The sequence below is a fragment of the Neopsephotus bourkii genome, unplaced genomic scaffold (genome assembly GCF_033783945.1).
Source record: "Neopsephotus bourkii isolate Nb327-2 ecotype Australia unplaced genomic scaffold, CSIRO-AGI_Nbou_v1 NB_346, whole genome shotgun sequence".
NCBI classification, from domain to species: Eukaryota; Metazoa; Chordata; class Aves; order Psittaciformes; family Psittacidae; genus Neopsephotus; species Neopsephotus bourkii.
In genome coordinates this window covers 1,101,481-1,124,397 of record NW_026900852.1, presented here as the reverse complement: position 1 = coordinate 1,124,397, position 22,917 = coordinate 1,101,481, and the positions used below count along the sequence as shown (strand labels likewise).

At 47.9% G+C, this 22,917-nt stretch overlaps 1 long non-coding RNA gene across 2 annotated transcripts in view; it reads left to right on the top strand.

The window, feature by feature from the left end:
- The window catches only part of LOC133209548 (uncharacterized), a 91,504-nt gene that overhangs the window by 59,282 nt on the left and 9,305 nt on the right, over positions 1–22,917 (top strand). For both annotated transcript variants that reach the window (XR_009724682.1, XR_009724681.1), the window contains exon 2: positions 22,494–22,636. This is a non-coding gene — a long non-coding RNA (uncharacterized LOC133209548). The remainder of the gene's footprint in view (positions 1–22,493; positions 22,637–22,917) is intronic.

The following is a 22,917-nucleotide window of genomic DNA, read 5'->3' as shown; positions in this document are numbered from 1 at the left end:
ATTAGAGTAGTATAGCTAGTAGTTTAGTTAGAGTACTCCTGGCTGGTACTCTCCATTTGGCAACCATCCTGCTGCTCTGTCAGAGGGGTTGGTACTTCGTGGCACTGGCCTTCGTGGGATGGGGGTACAAGTGGCTGGAGAAACAGTGGTGATAACTTCTTCATGGCTCAGCTCCCTGGTGAGGGTGAATTACAAAGGCAGGACAGGTCTTCCTGCCCCACTGCAGCCCCCTTAGAAGTGGAAAACTGATTATGATAAATCTGATGAGGCAAAATGTCAGACCCTAGTGGGCTTTCTAGTTAAAACATTGCTCTGCTGGTAAGTGTCATGTGGAAGGGCATCACTCTTTGCATGCCATATAAAACCTCCGAGGCCTCAGAATGCTATGTAAACCAGGCAGAAGAAATCTGTCTGTGCATTCAGTGTGATTAAGCACAAATCAGTTCTGCTGATGGGAAATGCCTGCCCAAGAGGGTTTGGTGAGCCAGGTGATAGTAGCTGTGGGAGGTGAATTTTAAAGCACCAGGACATTGTGTCTGAATAGTGGGTGGACTCTTCATTAAGCCCTAGTTTTATTGCAGGGAAAGAACTTGTCCATGTGTTTGATAGAACAGAAAACACAGTGGAATGGATAACAGAGTGATGTTGCTTATCATTATTACAGCAGGTCACAAGGAGGACATGACAGACCGGGTACCACAAAGGTCATATTTGTAGTTTTAATGGCTTGGATTTGCTCTCTCGATGAAGGTCAAAGATGGTTTTAGTGCCTGTAAAAAGATTTGGTGTAGTTTCATCTTCTTGTTTTGTAAGGAAATGTGTACTGCAGGTCGAAATCAAGCCTTTTTTTGTTCTTTATTATCACATCTCTCCGCAACAAATACCCAAGTTACTGGTAGCAGTTAAAAAAAGCTGGATTTCTTCCTTGACTCCATTCAATGCTGAGACTCAAGCAGAGCTTAGATAATTTCCAACTCCTATATGAATATAACGTGCAGGTGGCTTGCTCTCTAAGCTGTCAGTTTGCCAATCTCAGCTGGGGAGTGAGGAAATGGTTTTTACAGATTAGAGGTCTTTATAGTGGAAAAAAAGGTGCAGGATAGAGCCTGAAGAAGATGGGTTTGAGGCTTCTTTTTCTGCCCTTGAAGGTTTTGCTAAATCCTCCCGGGAATAAAGAATCAGGTGTTAGAGCAGAGGGGGACCAGGAGGAATAAAGGAACCTGAATGGCCGTTCCCAGGATCCCTTCTCCATCACCTGGATAAGGTGAGGAGGGATTGTTTCAGTCTGTGCCATTGTGCACAAGTCAAGATCATTTTCAGCCATTCTGTTGCAGTCCCTTTCATTCTTCTCTAAGTCTGTTGTTGGACTTGAAACCTTTCATCTCCCCAACCCCTCTCGAGTGGCTACGGGAAGCCCAGGAAACACTTTTTGTTCTAGGAACAGTCTTTTAAATGGAAACTAAACCGTATGACCAAAGGCAAGCTGTGTACTAGCGTTTAAGGAAATGAAGGCAGGAAAAGCACATTTTCCCCTTGAGGAAACAGTGAAAGCACAGGATGCTTCCCCTCATTTTTATTCTGATGTTCTCTCTGTAATAAATATAATGTCTTTTCCCTGCTATGGTTGCTTTGCTCGGCTTTGCCATGTCTGACCTGGCTTTGTGGCCTCTTCCCATTGCTGTATCTGTGTTTTCTTCAGCACAGCTTTCTCTGCCCACTGTTTTCCCCCTCCTTTAGCATTTCTAAAAGGGCCTGAAACCTCTTAGGGACTGGCCTTTGCACAGAGCTGCGTGATGGAAACTGCTTGTGGCTGGTAGTCAGTTGGCTAATGCATAGATCTGGGTGTCCATAGGCACGTGCGTTGTGCTTCATTTGACCCAGAATGTGCCAGGAGATGGGCAGATTTCTCTGCCCCAACCTCAGGTTTCCCTCTCTGGAAATCAGGAGCAACAATAATTCATCTCTGCTGAGTACTCTGGGAGAAAATCCATGTTCAATGGCTGAGCTTGGGACCTTGAAAACCCATCAACCTCTCCAAACTGGGACTTGGCCATGGATATACCCAACATCCAGCCCCATCCACGTTCTCTGCCTGGCCCAGGGATATCACAGTGGTGTCTGCAGTGATTTACAAGGCTCCTTCTTGCACACGGAGGGGAATACGTTGTCAGCGAGTTCCCTCTTAATTTGCATTCTTCCAATCTAATCAAACCTCTGTAAACAGCAGCTCCCTGAAAATAATAATCAACAGCAAGAGACACATTGGCAGGCTAAGGGAAGGGGAATTAAGATGCTTTTCTTTCTCCTATGCTAATCTTTCTGCTAATTATGTTTTATTAATATTATGATGCAGACGCTCCCGTTCTTGTTTTCCCTCATCTTGTCCGTAGTTAAAATCAAATTGCAAATGAATGAGCTCGGTAGTTGACTGAATCACTTTAAGCCTCTGACTTTCAGCATTTCCATCAGCAACCCCTACAGTCACAGCAGCACTTTTCTGGCTGGTTTTGAAGTATTCTTGCGGGATTGTTCTGTGGGTGACATTGACAGGTTGTTGTGATGAGTTGGCTGAGTCATTATCATCAGGAGATGGTTGGGTTTTCTGGGGTTTCTCATAAGGTGCTTTTCGTTCCAGAATGGGGGGGGAATCAACCCCTTTTTGTTTTAAAGAGTCTAATATTGCAGCTTTTATGTGAGAATTGCCATAGAATAATGTTATATTCTTCCCTTTTGATTCTTGAGGGAGGCTTTGAAAGGCCTAATCAAAAAGAAATTGGGAGTCCTGAGTTTGGTTCTTCTCTGTAGATGAGCAAGTGTTTGATCAGTCAGTAATCCAGGCTGTCCACAATACCTAACACAGGATGCTGGGTTTATAGGGAAGCATGGCAGGACCCCGGGTCTTCAGATGCAGGCTGGTATCCAAAATCAGCATCATTTAGCATATAAGCTATTGACTTGGTTTGCGATGAACTGATGGGTAGCAGTGGCTATGCAGGCTACCGCTGTAGGTCTGACAACACATTTTGGGTGGTTTATATGTTATTATTGAGGAAAAAAAACCAACCTGGTAAAAGACATGTAAATGTGTGTCAGGCTGAATTTAGAAGCTTTTGCTCAAGATGTGTTTTGATAGAAGTGCCAGATTTGATCAGCTTAGTGTATTTCAGGTGGCTCTTGCAAATCCTCCCCCTGGCTTGTCCATCTGTTGATGCTGATGTGGTTTATTCTCTGGGTTTAATGGATAAATGAGGATCCCCTTCTCCACTATGGACAATTTCTGGTGTTCCATAGCTTAGCAAATAAATGTCAGCCCTTGAGTTTGTCTCTTGCCTAGAAGAAAGCAGAAGAATGCCTTGAGAAGAGAACATATTTCTCGGTTGACAAAAGCTCTTTAAATACATAATTATCACTGGGGGGGAGCCATTAGGATGGTAGATGTTTGCTTATAATTCAGATGACTGTATTGAATTACTAGTTTCATCAGAATCATTTCTAGATCAAGATTAAAGACAGATCTGTAAGGAAGATGTGGGGGCATGCGCTCACCCCCGCTGCAGTTGGATGATGGTTAAAGTGTGATCCCACCGCTCCTAAAAACAGACTTAAATTTGTTATTAATCCACTTGTCCTGTGTTATTTCCCAGGAATCACTGAGCTGAGCCTATGGATCTGTGTTTGTTAGCGGAGGATCCATCAGTGTTTGCAATCATTTTAAGGGCTGAAGTGGAGCTGAAGAGGCACAGAGGTCTCCTGCAAAGGCCTCTGTCTTCACCCTGGTGGCAAGGGGGGAGAGTATCTTCATCAGAGTGCTCCTCAGTGCATTCTCATGCTCTCTTCCACTCCATAAATCTGGGTGATGCTGCAGAGTCGAGATGAGCAAGCTGCAAAGAATGGAGCCACTCTTAAGGGAAGGTTTATTCATGGCAAATACTCAGATTAATGTAGAAAGAAAAGGACTGATGTTAAGGAAGCGCAGCAGCAGTGAAAGCCGTGTTAAACTGAGGTGTGTGGAGCCTGTTTCTCATCTGGCACTAACTGACATAGTCATCAGGTTGCATGAGTTGACCCTGGAGTGTTTCTGTGCAAACAGATTGCTTTATTCATCCTTTTTGGCTGTGCATTTTCCATTATCTAATCCAGATGTGCGGGGTTTTCTCTTACATCCAGCTTCTATCTCATTGCAGAGCTCCCTGGTTCCTGTCTGCGCTGAACTGCAGTCACAAGAAGAGAACAGTCCCTAACAAAGTTAGAGAGGCAGGGATTCAGAGAGATACGTAATGGAATTGTGCTCCAGAGGAGGTGTATATTGCGATAAATGGCCAACATTCTTGATTGAATTGCCTGCATTGATGGAATGGAGCGTGCGTGTCTTGCCAGAAAACTTGATTTTCCTCCTGCTCTGCACAATGTATTTGCTTTCAAAGATGCAAATACTTTTCAAGAGGAGCAATTGGATATGCAGCCTGTCAAACCGACCTAGGGATGTTCTCAGCCTGATCTATAGCATAATGTGTTGGAACTGGGAACCTCTTCCTGTTATTCATTAATCTTGAAGTGCTGGGAAGAGATGCCCTGTGTAGTGTGACAAAGCGCATCAGACACGTACAGCTAAAGAGCAGTGATTAGAGTAGTGCCTGGCTCTCCAGATATTCCCTCAGCACTTCCCTGCACACATCAGCTTTCTATGTATGCTTTCCCCACTGATGGAACAAGTGACCCCATTGTTTGGATCAGATAAAACTCAGGTAATTCCTTACAACAAGCTGCACGTACAGTTCCAGTTGGTTCTAATTGCGAGTAGGAACAGATTGACTTTAAGGAGGAAGATAATCAAGGGGCCTGTGATGTGTATTTTTCAACCAAACTCAAAGTGGGTGGGTTTTAAAGTTGTCGTTGCTCAGCTTAATTGCAGTTATTCTTAATGGTAGAATTCTTCTTTGGTTTCTTATCATAGCCATGAGTCACTTTTAGGCCAGGAATGACTGTCGGTTGTAAAGCAGTTGATGGATGATCAGGGCCAGCATAAGATGATTTGGTCTCAGTCCAGTTCCCAGTAGGCATGTATCCACATTACAAAAATAGAACATTATTAAATGGCCATTGAATTGATGGAGTCAGAACAAAGACTCAGCAGGCCATTAATAGTGAGCTGGGATAGTGGATGCCTCAGTGCACAGGGTACAACCTCCCCACTCAGGAGGCACTTTGCAATGGGCATCTCTTCATGACTTTGACTGGGTCACTGGCTGGTCTCCCCGTCCATAACATGGAGATTGAGGGAGAGCAGCAGAGAGGATTTTAAGGCCAGGCTGGATGTGGCTCTGAGCAACCTGATATAGTTGGAGGTGTCCCTGCTCATTGCAGAGGGGTTGGACGGGATGAGCTTTGCAGGTCCCTTCCAACCCAAACCAGTCTGTGATTCTATGACTTTATGATTCTGTGATCGCCTAAAGGTTGTGGTGTGTACTGAGCACAAAGGAAGCTGCACATACAGATAGCTCCTTGTTTCTCCTTACCACGATAGTGGTTTTGATCACTAAATGGCCATGGACCTGTGTCTCTGGCCACGGTGTCATTGCCACATCCTGCCATAAAACACATAGGAGCAACTTCCCTGAGTGATACCACCTACATTCCTCCTTTCTGGCTGTGCTTGAACGTATGGGAGCTGGGCTGGGAAACGGTGGATGCTGGCATTCTTTTTCCTCAATTCCAGCTTTCAGGATTTATCAAGTGGAGCTGAGCACTAAAGGATGAGGCAGCTGCAGCGGTGGCGAGGAGCTTTCCCAGAAACCTTAATTGCATGTTGCTCAGCATTGTCAGCTCGACACGCTGACATTTGGAGATATTGAGCACCTCTTTTTGCAGCGCAGCGGAGCCCTACCAGTGACAATCAATTATGCTGGAGTAGTCCTCCCCTATTGCAGCGGGAGCATCTACTCTGTAAATTAAAGCAGAAACTCTATTGTTGAAGAGCCAAAGAGGGCTCCCATCTCCCTCTGAAGACACGTGTTCATCTCTGTACGCACACTGCAGGTACATGGGGGCAACTGCCTGGGGTTTGTCCATCTGGATCGGCTGAGGCTCGGGGTTGAAAGCCTGGCTGCTCGCTATTACAGTGGAACAAGTTCTCCTTCATCTTTGGCAAAGCCTCCGAGGGAGAGCAGAGATAAAAACAAGAACCTGGTGAGAATAAAGGTCACGGCGAGAGACAAGGGCTCAGGATGAAAAGCCTCGGGAGGAAACAATTGGTAACAGCTCTCTGGGTGTGGGAGAGAGGAGGGGAGAGGAGGGAGGTTTGTGCCCGCTGCGCTGACCTGAAGTGAAAAGCAGCCGTGCTGGGAGGAGTGTTTGCTCCTTTGTGTTGGGATCAAAAGGCAATGGCAGCAGCAGAGAGGGCTGCTGTTTACAGGGCAGTGATGGGGAAGCATCCGCTTGCTCAGAACCTGCTGGAAAAGCAGGAAGATGCAGGAGAAGGGGTAGAGAAGTGTGATGTTAGTGGTTGAGTTGGATAACGCTGTTACTGACTTTCTGTTGTATTGGGAAGTGATAGCTGGTTTGCCTTTCATTTCCTTTTTATCTGATTTAGGTACTAATGGGAAGGCTTTGAAGGATGGGACAGGGAAGAATTAATGGCCCAGATTGTATCATGGGTTTCATCTCTTGGGTTCCAGCCACTGAAGATGGGGTAGGGATAAAGCAACCCCTTCTTGAAGCTTCATCCCTATTCCTTCATGGCAAGGGAGGGATTCAGGGCCTGAATCACAAGGTTTTGTGTCCCCTGTGATACAAAGGAGTCACAACTCAGTTGTGAGTGAAGTGTGATTGTGGTACCCCAGGCCACCTTTACTGTTTCCCTTCATATCCAAGAACTGGAAACAGGGTTTAGGGGTGGCAGTGTGGACTTCTGTAGGAAAATGGAGTTCTGCCTTGTGGTAGAGAAGGTCTAAGGTGCCCCATGGAGAACCTGAAATGCCAACATACTAACCCTGAGATGGAAACCTGAGTGTAAACCCTCAGTGCCCAGTGCACAGTGGATGTGCTACTGTTCTCTGTCAACAGTGGGCTGAGCCCAAAGCACCCGTAGCTCCTTCACACCTCTTGAGTGTGTGAAGCTCAATTTGACTCTGATCAGGACTGATGGGAGCCCATGGTGGGCTCAGACAGGTCCCTGCTCAGACAGAGCATGACCCTTCCCAAAGGGGCACATCCCAACTCAAGTCCTGCATCTCTGTCACCCAGGACCCGGATCCTCCCCATGGATCTCCGGGCAGTAGCTGCCAGCCTGTTTTGTTGTCTGTTTACTCTCTTCCCGTCTCTGACAGCCATGAATATTTATGGGAAGCTCCAAAATAGCCAAGAGCACTTTAATCAGAGGACTATCTGCAGCCTAATCAGGGATAATACTAATCAGGAAGTTTGGAGCACGCTTTGCTGCAGGAGGGGAAAGTTTGCTCCCAACTCCAGAGCAGAGATTTGGTGCCGAGTCTTTTGCATTTGCCCCCCGTTACAGGAAGAGCAAACAGAGATTTACTGTTTGCATCTGGTGCTTTAACGCTTCACAGCAGGAGCAGTGGATGCTGTGGATGCCATAGGAGCTGGGGTTGTCATGATGCAAACAGCGCGATGCTGATTTAGATCCGATGTCTCTTATGTTTCCAACCAGAGGGATCTCACTTTGCAAGCCAATCTCTCTCAATATCCCATCTATTCTCCTTGGGCACGGGTTGGATACGCGCTCTAGCTTGCAGGAGGAGGATTTTAACGCAGAGAAGCTGCTCTGCTCCTTCTGTGGCAGTTTTCTTTCAATCATCGGCTTTACAATCGCGCTAACCAGGGTTTTCCAACAGAGATTGTCATCAAAAGGGAGGGGGGGAGGCAAAAAAAAAGCTCTGATACAAATAAAGGGAAAACTTTTTAAGGTTTAGCAAACTTAAACGAGCGCTCAGAGGGGTTTTCAGGCCTGCCAGGCGCTATCCTACCTCTGTTCAACGCGATGCCCTTTCCGGAGCTGAGCTACTTTTCATCCTGCCTCAGCCACAGAGTTTTGCAGAGGAACCTTTTTGACACGATTCACATGAAAGTCTCCACTTCCTGAAGGCTCCTCAGAAATGAATGACAAAAGCTGGCATTATCCACCCCGTTTTGCAACCGCAGCGTTATGGGCTAAGGAGCCCCGATGCCGCTGGATTAGATCTTCAATGCAGATTTTCCACCAGGGTTTGGGGTTTGAAGCCTTCCTCTTTAGAAATCTGTGGGTTTAAGAATAAATAAATGGTGCCTTAGGTCGCAGTCCTGCTTCAACTGAAGCCAAAGGAAGCAGCGTTAGGCAATAATTCCTGTCTCGTTAGTGTGCATCACTGCTTGCTGGATGTCTTTCTTCCCTTTCCCTTGGATAATAAGAAGCCGTGGGCCCAATCCCCTGCAGTGCCCAGCACATGGATGGAGCTCTGGAGCCATGTGTGCCTTAGGATGCTCAGCACTGAGATGACAGGATGCTAACCCATAGAGGGGGGATGCTTTACCCTTCTCTGCTGTCGGGAATGATGCTTCTCAAGCTGAAAAACAGGCATTTGTTTTACAAGGTCCGACACGAGAAGGACATGGAGCTGTTGGAGCAAGGCCAGAGGAGGCCACGAGGATGCTCAGGGGCTGGAGCAGCTCCTGTATGGAGACAGGCTGAGAACATTGGGGCTGTTCAGCCTGGAGAAGAGAAGCTGCGTGGAGACCTCATAGCAGCTTCCAGTGTCTGAAGGGGGCCTATAGGGATGCTGGAGAGGGGCTCTTCATCAGGGACTGTAGAGATAGGACAAGGGGTGATGGGTTCAGACTGAAACAGGGGAAGTTCAGGTTGGAGATAAGGCAGAAGTTCTTTACTGTGAGGGTGCTGAGGCACTGGCACAGGGTGCCCAGAGAAGCTGTGGCTGCTCCATCCCTGGCAGTGCTCAAGGCCAGGTTGGACACAGGGGCTTGGAGCAAGCTGCTCCAGTGGAAGGTGTCCCTGCCCATGGCAGGAGTTGGAGCTGGATGAGCTTTGAGGTCCCTTCCAACCCAAACCATTCTGGGATGCTTTGATTCTATGAGCCTTACACCACAGCAAACAGGGGGGGGTTGAGTTTGCAAGGGGCAGATGGGCCACATAAAACCAAAACCACCCGAGCTGGCGATGAGTACTGATGCTCTCAGATAACTATCCCATCCACTCTCTTGCTTTAGTGCTGATGCAGTGATATGAACACATTCCAAGCAGCAGTTGTGGTAGATTTAAAGCCATTGCAGCCCTGATGAGCTGATAGTTTATAGCCCCTACCACAAAGGGCTTTACTTCCAGTTGTTTTAATCGCTAGCACAAAATAATTACATTCCTTTTCTTTCCCCCTCCTGTGAAGCAATGAAATGACAAAGCAGCAAAATAAAACCTGGTGTGATCTTCACAGAGGCAGCAAAATTGGGTTTGCAAAATAACATAAAGGAATCCATCACTTCCCATACACAAAGACTACTCTTCAGTAATTCTTGAGGCAGGAGATGGCTGAGGATTAGGCAGTGGCTGTAATCAAAATGCTGGGGGAAAATGGGATTCATTTAGAAAAGTAAGTACCTCATTAAAAATCAATTCCTTTTCTCCTCATTCAAATGGTGGATTGATGATAATACTGTAGCAGATCTCTTCATAGGTACGTTTGCTTGAAAGGTGGGGAGAAAAGGCCCTATTGTGTCATATTTACATTTAGCCATCTATAGATGCAATCCAATACTCCCAAGTGTATGAAGTACTTCAGTTGCATGGGGGAGGTTGGTTTTACAAGGAGTTTACCTCCATTGCCCTGTTCCACACTGAGTTAATGGCTACCTGGCACTGCTTGCATCCCTCGCTCCTCAGCATCTCCATGGAGAACGCAGATCCGTCTGGCCTGGCTTAGGATTTGCAAGCGAAAACATGGAAGCAAGCAGCAGAGGGGGAAAAGTTTGTTATTCCAGTTCCATTTCCTCATCCCCAGCATGCCAGCTCTCTCCATTTACAAGCAGGCAGCTCCCTTGTGACTCCGTGCACATCAGTTGCTTGTCTCCATTCACCAAGCAGAGCTCACCCAGCAGGTATGAGCAGAGGCTTCGGGGTTGTAAGCAACATCATGGTCCTCTCTTTCTTCACTGAGAAAGCCTTAGTGTGAGTCGAGATCATGCCATACACCTGAGATAGACTTCAAATTGTGTTCCAGAGCTGGACTGAGCCTAAATATGAATCCCATCCAAATCACGGAATGGTGATCTCTCTTCCAGGCAGGTTGGTGGCTTGGCTGCTCTGCTGTTCAGTGTAGCAGACACGTTCTTCACTTCCATTTGCCCATTCAGTCATTAATAATTACAGCTCCATGGAACACCCAGTGCTGCTGAAAACTCTCTTATTTCCCTATCTCCTCTCTTCTTATTTCCCTTCTCAACTACAAGAGGCTGGAATATCTGATGGAGCTGGTGGTGTAATCCACGATGGATCTACATTCACAGCTCTAATCTAGAATAGACTCAAGCTTCCTTTAAGTGCCAGTAGGTACATTGCTGGGATGCAGTTGCCTCACTGAAAAGCAGGCTGCCAAAATTGCCTGGTGTGGCCACATCCGGAGCACTGCGTCCAGTGCTGGGCTCCTTAGCACAAGAGACAAGGAGCTGCTGGAGATGGTCCAGTGGAAGCCACAAGGATGCTCAGGGCTCTGGAGCATCTTTCTATGAGGAGAGACTGTGGGAGATGGGCCTGGTTAGTCTGGAGAAGAGCAGACTGAGAGGGGATGCCATCAGTGCATCAACAGCTCAAAGGCGGGTACCAGGAGGATGGGGACAGACTCTTTCCAGTGTGCCCAGCGAAAGGATGAGGAGCAATGGCCATAAACTGAACCACAACAAGTGTCACCTCAACATGAGCAAGGACTTCTTTACATTGAGGATGTCAGAGCCCTGGCACAGGTAGCCCAGGGGGACTGTGGAGTCTCCTTCTCTGGAGCCACCCCAAACCCACCATGGACACGTTGCTGTGTGCCCTGCTCTTGGTGCCCCTGCCCTGTCAGGGGTTGCACTGGGTGATCTCCAGAGGTCCAAATGGTTCTGTGGTGTTTGGGACTGCGGGGCTGAGCCCACAGCCCATGGGAACAGCATCCTCAGGAGCACAGATCCGTTACCAGGGAAGATGCAAACGCAGCCAAGCTCCCCACTGCCCTGCTGGAGCAGCCATGGCAGGGGCTGGTTTGTGTTCCACACAGGGGCTAATTACTGGGAGCCGGTTTCCTGAGTGATAGCAGTCCCCTAAGGGGAAGTGCTGGGGGAGGCATTATTTTCCATCTCATCTGTTAAATTTAGAAGGCAGGATGGCTGCCACCTGGGAGACCCCTGTGATTATTGACTTAGGCAGGCACACTAATTCCCACTGCTACCTCCTCGCTGCTCTCCTCCCACTGCATTTGCTCCATTTATATGTCAGCTGCTTATTACCCAAACTGTAGGCTTTTTATTTAGTACTCCAGGAGCCCTGGGCCGAGATGAGGTTTTTTGCTCCAATGAGCTGCACTAAGGACAATGTCCATATCTATCCAGGTAGGGAATGGCAAGAGGGAAAACAAGCCCAGTATCCTGGTGTCACAGCTCTGGTATGCCTGGCTGTACAGAGGGTAGGGTTGTGAGCAGTTCAGAGCAGAGACTGCTCCATGGGTATAGTGTCACAAAGAAAAGGATGCCTCACATGGAATTGCAGTCACAGACTTGAGTCATGGAACACTGGAATGGTTTAGACTGGAAGGGACCTTAAAGCTCACCTTCCACTGGAGCAGGTTACTCCAAGCCCCATCCAAGCTGCCCTTGAGCACTGCCAGGGATGGGGCAGCCACAGCTTCTCTGGGCACCCTGTGCCAGCGCCTCAGCACCCTCACAGGGAACAGCTTCTGCCTTATCTCCAACCTGAACTTCCCCTGTTTCACTTTGAGTCACCTCCAGGTTTCTCAGTCTTGGTATGCAGAAATCAAACCATTGAAAAGTGACTTTCCCGTTCTTATTCCAAACATTCCTCCCCACAGGATGCAGAGGTTTTGTGAGGCTCTGTGTTTTGCAGTGAATACTGGAAAGAAGTAATGGTGGATAAAACTTGCTAGGAAGAAGCAAACTGGTGTTAAGAACCTTATTTTAAGCCAGAGATGTGCTCTGGTGATGATCCAAGCTGTGTACATCAAACACAGAGACAGGGCGCAGGCGCTGCAGAGGAGATGGACCTTGGAGCTGCCACTGAACAAGCGGTGCCTTTCTCCATCACCCAGTGCTTCAGACATGGCTTAGGGGACAATTCACCATCACTGATCCTCTGTAAAGCTCGCTCCAGGTGGACAGTAGCCTTGGGGACCCTCACAGTCACCACAGCACTGATCATCTGCCATCTTCTTTATCTACTGTATGTTGTTCCTATACCTACCCATGTACTTACCCAGCCCAAGGTGTTTCTGCCCAAGGTGGCCAGCTCTGTAGCAGGAGGTACACATGCTCCACAGCACCAAATAGACCTCTAATAGCTGGGTGATGGGCGTCAGCTCCATATATCACTGTGCCATTGATTTCAATGGGCTTTGGATTGGACAGTAAGTCTTTACAATGTGTTTTACTTCCCACTTCCTAGCTCCTGGCTTTCTTTAGTTTAATGCAGGCCTTCCCACGTTACTTTAACAAAGTTTTATGTGTTTTAATTTTCTTTTATTACTTTGGAGCCCATTTCCAACTGCTTCACAAGACAAGTCAATGAGACAGAGCTCCTAATAAACCTGCATTCATCAATGCCTTGTTTTACGCTCATCTCTAACTACTACCCAATCACTTGGACAACTGATGCTTCTGAGCTTGCAATTAGACCCGTGCTTTCTGCTTCTGATGAAGGAAGATTAATTAAATCAGTGCTTTTCAGGACTAGCACAAATGCAGGCACATGCTTGGCAGTTTTCTCCTTCCTTTAAACCTGTTGCCTATTAGTTTCAGACACCTGCATAGAACGAGCATTTTGTCCTGATAGAAAACAATAAACTGAGATTTATACACTGGAGCCTTATGGAAAAGCTTCTTTTTCCTTCCCCAAAATGCAAATTGCAGACTAAAACAACAGGAGGTGAGGGGAAAAGTTGATAATTTCCATCCAAAGAGTAAGGCAGACTTCTACATTGAACCTTTCATTTTATAACCACACCTAAGAGAGAAAGAGATGCCAGTGTTTAGCGCGTGGAGCATTCAGACCGCTCTGTTGTCTGAAAGCCCATTATTGCAGTGCTCTGTGTGTCCATGTGCATGTTTAAGAGTGTGTCTCTGAGAGGCTATAGCATAAACAAGATAAAATGGATAAAAGAAAGAGATTAATGTGGTTCCTATTGCAGAAGGAACTGAGTTGCAGCAACGTTTTAGATGTAGAGTGGGAAATGCGGTGAAGGGGCATAAAATCAGAGGTGAGTGAGTGCTGGTGTGCTGCAGAACAGGATACTGGGTCTGTCTAGACCTTTAATTTCTCTTTTAATTAACCAGCATCTTAGCATTGTGTGGTAAGAGCTGTGTGCATCTCTTCACAGGGGTCTTAGTGAGAGCCTCTGTTACTCAGCCACTCCTATGGACAAGTCCTCCAAAGTCTTAAGACTTCGATGGAGTCCTGTGTCCACTTCTGGGCTCCTCAGCACAAGAGACAAGGAGCTGCTGGAGATGGTCCAGCAGAGGCCACAGGGATGCTCAGGGCTCTGGAGCATCTCTCTATGAGCAGAGATTGCAGGAGCTGGGCCTGGTTAGTCTGGAGAAGAGCAAATTGAGAGCGGATGCCATCAGTGTACCAACAGCTCAAAGGCGGGTACCAGGAGAACGGGGACAGACTCTTCCCAGTGGTGCCCAGCGACAGGACAAGGAGCAATGGCCATAAACTGAACCACAACAAGTTCCACCTCAACACAAGCAAGGACTTCTTTACATTGAGGGTGTCAGAGCACAGGCTGCCCAAGGGGGTTGTGGAGTCTCCTTCTCTGGAGCCATCCCAAACCCATCATGGACACGTTGCTGTGTGCCCTGCTCTGGCAGGGGTTGGACTGGATCATCTCCAGAGCTTCCTTCCCACTGGAATGGTTCTGGGATTGTGTGATAAATGAATCTGAGCTCAGTTGTGCCCAGGGCAATTTACCCACCACGGACTCCATGGCAGTCCCTACAGGTAACAGCTTCCCCAGTTTGTTTCTGCTCTGGTGGCAGTTGGTTTTCAGTGATGGGGGGGGATTTGCAAGAGGACAGTTCCCCTTTGCTGAGCCTGAGAACAGCTCCTGCCTTTTCATACATCACGTTTCTCTAGGACAGGTTTTCCTGGGGAGGAAAAAGAGCTCCATTGATCTTTTTTACAGTCCATTTGTGTGAAGGAACATCAGAGATAACAAAAGACTCATTATTTTCCTACGTTGGTAGTTGCTAAGAGGACAGTTCCAGACAGCACAATTAGCCTGTGACAGGTAGTCTCTATTTACTAATTACAGTATATTTAAGACCTTTGCTCAGGGCTGGCTGTCGTGTCCCAACTGCTGATGGAGAATCATGGAATCACAGACTGGTTTGGGTTGGAAAAGCTCCTCCAACTCCAGTCATTGCCATGGGCAGGGACCCCTTCCACTGGAGCAGCTTGCTCCAAGCCCCTGTGTCCAACCTGGCCTTGGGCACTGCCAGGGATGGGGCAGCCACAGCTTCTCTGGGCACCCTGTGCCAGCGCCTCAGCACCCTCACAGGGAAGAAACCATGTATTTCTTTGTCCATAGTGTGGGCTCCTTCCCTTGCTGTGGTCACTGTTACAGGCTCAGTGAGTCTCTGCTGAAGCCAGAAGGAAAACCCAGACTTAAAAAACACAGATGGGTGCCATCACATTGGGTGAAACTCACCCAAGCTGGGTTCAGTGCTCTTCTGTGTTGCTAAGTCACCTTGATGTGAAAGGCCTAAATCCTCCTGTTGATGAGTGTCCTGTTGACTGCTGTTTGTGAGCCATCGAGAGCCACGTATTGGGTGAGATGCTTTCAGCTATTGGGTTTGGGTGGCAAACTCTAGCAATGCCTTTAGGAGCTAAATCTGTGCAGCTCTGCACTGATCCAGTAACCTTGGCCGGGTGATGCCTTGGTTGATGCCTTGTATTGCTAATGGTTTTGCATGCAGAAATACATGCTTAAAATCATCTCTTTTAAGTACCAGTGAGTGGGTGTCTGTACTGAAGTCCAGGTAAGGGACTGCAGATCATTTTCATTGTATTAAATATCTTCTTATCAACACTATAAGCTCCATAAACTGCGTAAGCCTTTGTGAAATGTTCCCTCTCTATCTCCCAAAAGCTAATAACATGCATTATGGTGCCCTTTCAGCAATAACCACCTCTTCATTATCAGTCTCCTGGTTGGTGTGGGCGCAGCTGGCACAATACCATGGGCTTATATCCATATCAGCCAGGGTTGTGTTTTGGGAGCTCAGAACACCTTTGGGTGCAGGTCAACACGTCTGTAAAGGTGCAAAGTCTCTGTTGGCATCTCCTGTCCACCCATAACCCACACATTGCAAGGCTTGGCTCCAAACACCACTTGATGATGGCCCGTGTGCCGTGGTGGCTGGCCAAGGCAGTCTTTGGGTTGGCATTAATACCCCCTCTGTTCGGAGCCTATTTGTCGAAGGCAATGGTTGCATCTGCAGAGGCACAGATGGCGTGTGGATCCCTGCCATTCCAGAGGGCTTGTTGAAGCCTTCCCTCCTTGTCCACACCACAGGAGCAGTTTACATAAGATTTAGGGCTCCTTTCTTCACAGAAACAGCTACAGGGAGGAAGAAACCTCAAGCCAAGGAGTGCGCTGCGTGAGCCGGTTCCAAGGCAACGTGCTGCTTCGTTGCTGTCAGCACATCTTCCCTGGGTTTGTGATCCAGCTCCCTACTGCCATCAGTGAGATGTGAACCTGAGGCAGAGCACAAAGATGCGTGCTCACTGTCATGTTTTGCTGTGCTTTGCTTTAATTCTTTCCCTTGTACTGTGTTTTAAGGCATGGGGAGTGCTGGTTAAACGCTACCTGCATCTGTGTCCTTTATCAGGGATGCTTTGAGGTGCTCAGGTTGCTCACAGCGATCTTTTGATGAGCTTGAAGCAGAAGAGTTCCCAGGTCTTAGTTAATTGAAACACACATCAAGCAAGTATGTTCATAAATGAGTCACTTATAAATAGGGCAGTGAGGGAAGGAGCATGGCAGGACTAACAGTGAGAACTGCAGAGATGTACCCCGGCTCCTCCAAGTGTGCAACATGCATAGACATGCATCAGGAATTCTCTGGCACCACTGAAATAAGAGCAGTGGTGGCAGACGAATAAACACAACTAATAGGATGGAATCCAGCCTTCAGTTTGATGACAATCTTGGGAGATCTAGTAGCATATCAAAAGACTCAGCGAATTGATACCCTTGGCCACCTGAAGGCATGGAGCTATAAGAAGGCCCTACAGAAAGGAAGGCTTGAGTAGGAAGCTGCTTGATTTTAGAATCATGGAATCATCCAGCTTGGAAAAGAGCTTTAAGATCATCAAGTCCAACCATTAACCCAGCCCTGCCAAGGCCATCACTAACCCATGGCACTGAGGATGTGTGAACACCTGCAGGGACGGTGCCTGCAGCCCTGCCCTGGGCAGCCTGTTCCAATGCCTGAGCACCCTCTGGGGCAGGAATTGTTCCTCATCTCCATCTAAACCTGCCCTGGTGCAGCTTGAGGCCGGTTCCTCCTGTCCCATCCCTTGTTCCTTGGGAGCAGAGACCAAACCCTCCAGGTCCCTCAGCCGTTCCCCATCACCCTTGTGCTCCAGGCCCTGCTCCAGCTCCAGTGCCATTCTCTGGCCCCGCTCCAGCCCCTCAATGTCTCTCTTGCAGTGAGGGGCCCAGAGCTGAACACAGGGTTCCAGGTGTAAATTTTGGTCATTTACATCTCTGAGCATCAAAAGATCAATTTCAGTCTCTGATTTATTTCCCCATCCGGATAATTTATGTTCTCTCCAAGGTCTGGAAGTGCCTCTTGCTCTGTGTCCACACAGTGTTGACCATCAGAAGACCTGCACCTTGAAGTCTGCTTTAGCACTGCTGCAGTCTCAATACAGCTATAACAAAGTGTGTCAGCGTTGTAAACCATCATCATCCAGAAGATGGTTTCTGATCCACAGATGAAGGAGCTTTTTCATCTCAAAGCAATGCTGTTGCTGGAAGTGACTTCTTGTTGGACTCTGTTGGAGTTCTATAAATCATTTGGAATCTCCTCTGGTTTTCTGGCTCATGTTTGACATGCTACACCCAGACATATTGATAGCACACCCTCTAACTCTTACCACAGTCATTGTCTTATAGAACTCCCTGTATCTGATTCTCAAGAGCTTTCAGAAGGACTTTTCATATGGGGAGGCTGAGGCATGAATGAGTAAAATGATTTGCTTATGAATGCTGTTACTAGCATATGCAACTAAGTACTTGGAGTTACCCTTGGGACCAGAGTGTTGGACATTCTTTGTGTCTCCTCTTTTGCTTCCCTGTTGAAGGAGCCTTGTGTGTCCCTGAGCTCTTACTGGGAGCAGATCTCTCTAACTGGTGTAAGAACAGGACTCTTCCCACTTGAGCATCATTCATAGCAGCCAGATGTTTCCATGCACCATTTAGGGATGCAAGCAAATATATGGGCACTTCAATCAACACATAGTCTGGATCTATTAAAGTTAAGTCATATTTGTGCATTGAGCAGGAGAAGAGGCTTCATAGTTGTAATAGGCAATCTCAGTTCTCCATTCCTTCTATCTTCAGCCAAATTGCCAAAGGCTTGCTTTGATTTAAATCCGGTTTACTCGATACAGGGTGGAAATGGGAACAAAGGGATGTGGTGTTCCTCAGGGACTGACCCTGCTTGTGCTTATTCACTCCATCCATGTCTGCACCCCACAAAGGACCATGCCTCTCTGGTGTGGGTAACAGTTATGGGTACTGGCAGCACTGCTGTCATCCATGAATGGCCTGACAGGAGAAAGGCTTTAACTCTGGCTGCCCTCCTTCCATCTCCTCCATGGCCCATAGGGAAGTTCACACTCCAGAACTGCCAGTCCAGCATGGAATTCCCATTCAAACACATACAGCTCCATGAGCCAGGGGGTATTAGTCCTATATTTGAGCAGGTTAGCCCCACACTAGAGTTTAATAGCAATTAAAATCTCTCTCTTGCTCTGATGCAGAGATAGGAACACTTTGATCAAGGCTCTTTCAGCTCTTCCTCAGGCATGGGCAGCGCTGATGCTCTCATAATGAACATGGGGACCCATGTGTCTAAGACATCAAAACAAAGCAAATTTCCTCTTTCTTTCATATGAAAGCCTCCAGTCTCCGGTTCAAACCTGCCCCTTTCATCTTCTTCACAGTTCTTGTTAGGAATGAGTAAAGCAATTAGGGATGTTGTGTTTGTAAGGCTAACAATAATTAATGCATTGATTAAACGTAAGGAATGAAGCAATTGGAGCAGAGAAGAAACCCAAACCCTTTCCTACAGGAGACTGTTCCCTAGGAGGTTTCCTTCTGCTCCAAAATACTTACTTGCAACCAGAAAAACCCTTCTTGTAGAAGAACAAAACATCATTTTCCCTGCAGCCTAATGGGCAGAGGCATGGTTTTAATAAACATGTGGAAAGATACCTTTCCTGCAGTCAGGAATTAGTATTCAGGAGCTTTCCAGTGCTTATAAATCCCTGTGCCTTTGCTTTCCTTTTATTCAATTAAGGCAATTTTCAGTCTGTCCCCTCTGAAGTCCTCATAGTTTCATTGCATCTTTCCATGATCATTGAGACTGTGTGAGTGTTTTCAGCATCTGAGCTTTAATCATGATGGGGTTCCCCTGCTCTGCTTGATTTCACCCCTTCCCTATCATGGCAGGGGTTTAATATTCGCTCTTTAGATGTCACCTTGGATGCAGGGAATCTGCTGTGGTCCTTGAAAGTGGTGGCTTTGCCCCATCATCAGAAGAGACCGTGTGAAAAGGGATCCCACCCTTTGGGATCTGGTTCTCATCCATGTTGTAAGGTGGTTTTCCAGGGGTGTTTTGTTTTAAGGGTCTGTTCCTAGGTCAGTGGCTTTATAGAGTGGTTTGCCCCAGTTTGAGAGTTTGATGAGCATCATAAGGCACTAGGATAACACTTTACAAACACAACACAGGGTGCCCAGGGAAGCTGTGGCTGCCCCATCCCTGGCAGTGCTCAAGGCCAGGTTGGACACAGGGGCTTGGAGCAAGCTGCTCCAGTGGAAGGGGTCCCTGCCCGTGGCAGGGGTTGGAGCTGGGTGCACTTTAAGGTCCCTTCAACCCAAACCATGCTGTGATCTTTCAGCCTCCAATGGACAGAGATGCCTCTAAGCAACCCCTGACTCAGCTGGGGAAGGTGCTGGGACGGGTGGATGGGACCCTGCTGTACCTCTCCCTCCTTATTCCTTTGCATTCAGAACACAGCCTCATTATTAGCAATGCAGTTTTTATGCTTTACAGTTAACCCAGGCAGGTCATGCTGTGTCACAAATCTTTGCTAAGTCAAGCACTGCTTCTTGCTGGGTACAGTGTATGCTTGGCCCCATTAAGAGTAATAGCATGAATAACCATAAGCCATTAATTTTGACAAGATCAGGCCTGTATCACCTTAAAAAGCATGCACGGATGCCGTGGGAGACATTGGGCTGTTTCTGCTGCTCCCTCCCTTAATGACAAACCTATGGAAGTGGCTGCAGTTTGCCTGGCAGAGCTCACAAGGGTGTTCATCCTGTTGGTGTCGTGCTCTGAGAAGCTGCAGCCATAGGAAGAGGTACTGACTGCATCCCGCATGCACATCCCCAGGGCCTGGGAAAGGCCTTTGGCAGGGTGATCAGATTTATTTCCTGCAATAATAAGGTAATAAGGAATAAAACTCCCCCTGCTCTCATTTGAGATCAGCCAGGGATAAATCCATCCATATTCCCAGCTTTTAGGGATCTTATTTAATAGAGAGCCAGCCAGAACCCTCTATCCATCATTGAGGTGTCAGAGGTATCTCCCTCCTCAGCACCCATTCCCTTTAGCTCGGTGTGCCGGTCACTAACACCTTGCTTTGACCTGTGTCTGTAGTTGGGTGCTTGTAGCTGTTTTCACACTTGCCTCCATGAAAAGATCCCTTTTGTAGGATTTCCTTGTTCCCTTGGCTTCCAAACACCCCGAGTGGGAAAAAGGCAAACAGAAGGTGGAGGGAAGGCAGGAGAGTTGCTGGTAGAGTCCCATGTGTAGACAGAGTTCTTTGTAAGTCTGTGGGCATCGTCGCTGCTGCTGTCACTTAAAGCAGGGCTTTGTTTTGTGTAAAAGCAGCATCTTCCCTCATTATTGGTCTCAGTGCAGGGCTGTTGCTGCTCGCTGGATGCACCGAGCTCCTCATCACAGCAAGCACCGTTGTGCCGGTGCCGAGGGATGCGGCGTGCAATTATGAGCTTTCCTCATCCCATCTCTCCTTGTTTCCAGAGCTCCTCTGGGTTCTGCAGTGGAAATGAGGAGGGCAGGGATAGCAGAAATGCACACGGTGCATGCTGCCGAGGGAGCCTTTGTGCTTGATTCAGAGGATGCTGTTGTAGCACGGGTATGGATCCCTCTTTCTGTTCTATGGGTAAATCCTATGTGTGACCTTGTTCTGGGGTGCTGCTCCCAGCTCTGTGCTGTTCCACCTTGTGCACAGCAGAAGCCCTCAGGGCCTTCTTTTAGAGGGCTGTATCCCAGACCAGCCAGTCTCGTGGTCATTACAATCGACACAAGGATACATCAGCCCTTGGTGTAAGAGCAAGCAGGAGGCTCACTAACCAGGCGCCTGCTCTTTCCCTTCTTGTTTTTGTTTCTCTGCAAGATAAAGGCATAAATGTCTAAATATTTGGGCTATGACTCACTCTTTGTGTGCTTTCTCACAAGCCGTGTTTCCAATGAATAAGGAACCAGGCTTAAGGCAAAGGGGAAAGGATAGAAAGGTTTTAACCTCTCTGTTGCATACCGAGCCTCTGGCTTCTGGGCTTTGGTATTCATTTGTTCCTGTTACTGCTATCTATGAATATTAGGGTAAAACCCTTCCCTGTGAGGGTGCTGAGGCGCTGGCACAGGGTGCCCAGAGAAGCTGTGGCTGCCCCATCCCTGGCAGTGTTCAAGGCCAGGTTGGACACAGGGGCTTGGAGCAAGCTGCTCCAGTGGAAGGGGTCCCTGCCCATGGCAGGGGTTGGAGCTGGAGGAGCTTTAAGGTCCCTTCCAAGCCAACCCAGTCTGGGATGCTGTGATGAACTGAGCAGTGGCAGTGGTCTCGGGTGGACTCCTTCCCCTCCCTTTGTCACAGTGCTCCACTGCTCTCTCCTTAGGTTGTGCCAGAATGCATCGGATAGGATAGGATAGGATAGGATAGGATAGGATAGGATAGGATAGGATAGGATAGGATAGGATAGGATAGTTAGGGCTGGAAAGGCCCTTAAGATCATCCAGTTCCAACACCCCTGCCATGGGCAGGGACACCTCGCTCTAAACCATCTCACCCTCCAGCCTTCTTTGTGCAACCTGGCCTTGAACACTGCCAGGGATGGAGCATTCACAACCTCCCTGGGCAACCCATTCCAGTGCCTCACCACCCTAACAGGAAAGAATTTCCTCCTTATACCTAATCTAAACTTCCCCTGTTTCAGTTTGAACCCATTACCCCTTGTCCTGTCACTACAGTCCCTAATGAAGAGTCCATCCCCAGCATCCCTATAGGCCCCCTTCAGATACTGGAAGCTGCTCTGAGGTCTCCACGCAGCTTCTCTTCTCCAGGCTGAACAGCCCCAACTTTCTCAGCCTATCTTCATACAGGAGGTGCTCCAGCCCCTGAGCATCCTCGTGGCCTCCTCTGGACTTGTTCCAACAGTTCCATGTCCTTTTTATGTTGAGGACACCAGAACTGCACACAATGCTCCAGGTGAGGTCTCACGAGAGCAGAATAAAGGGGCAGGATCACCTCCTTCGACCTGCTGGTCACGCTGCTTTTGATGGCTGCAACATCAGATTCATTATTCATGACAGAAGCTGCATTGATCCCCGCCTCCCCCACTTGCACGGACATTCCCGGAGTCCCAAGATCGGGCATCCTTCTTGCTGCCCTAAGCAATTCCTCTTTAAAAGGAGCAGGGTAGAGTGACAGCTTGAGTTTGTATTCATGTGTGGGTCTGTTCAAGGCATAACATCTACCACAGGACATAAAAACCAAGCTCATGGGTCAGGGATGGGAGAAATGGGTTCAGTAAATTGAGTACCCCATTGCTGATGTTGGCAGGGAACAGGTATATCCCTCCTATGGTCCTGTGCTTTCCCACTGGGTGACACATGTTGTGCATGGAAAAAGGTTGGGAAGGCTGGGAGAGGATGAATGCCCCAAGCAATGAGATTTGTGTTTGTGTCTCCTTTAGCAGGGGGACTGCAGAGTGTGTCCCATGGGAAATGTTGCTGCTGGGAGAAGGGAGAGCATCACAGCCCTTTGGAGGAGAGAATGATGATTCCAACAGATCCTCTTGATGGGAATAATGGCCTGGAGTTGAGAGGATAAAGACAGGTGAGTGGAGAAATGGGGGCAATACCTGGCTATGCAGTGTCAATGCAGAAAGGGATTAGGGGGTAACAGCGCAGACGGTAGGATAAGCCAACACCATGATGCTTGTACACTACCAAAGCAAGTAACAGGGAAACAAATGCAGAAAGGTGTTAAGCATCATACTGTATGTAAGACATGAGGGTTGCTATCCCTTTTGCAGACTTGGGGTCACAAAATGTTTGTAAATGCTTCCTCAGATTGGGAATCATGCGGGAGGTAACAGGCAGGAGAAGGCAGTGGGA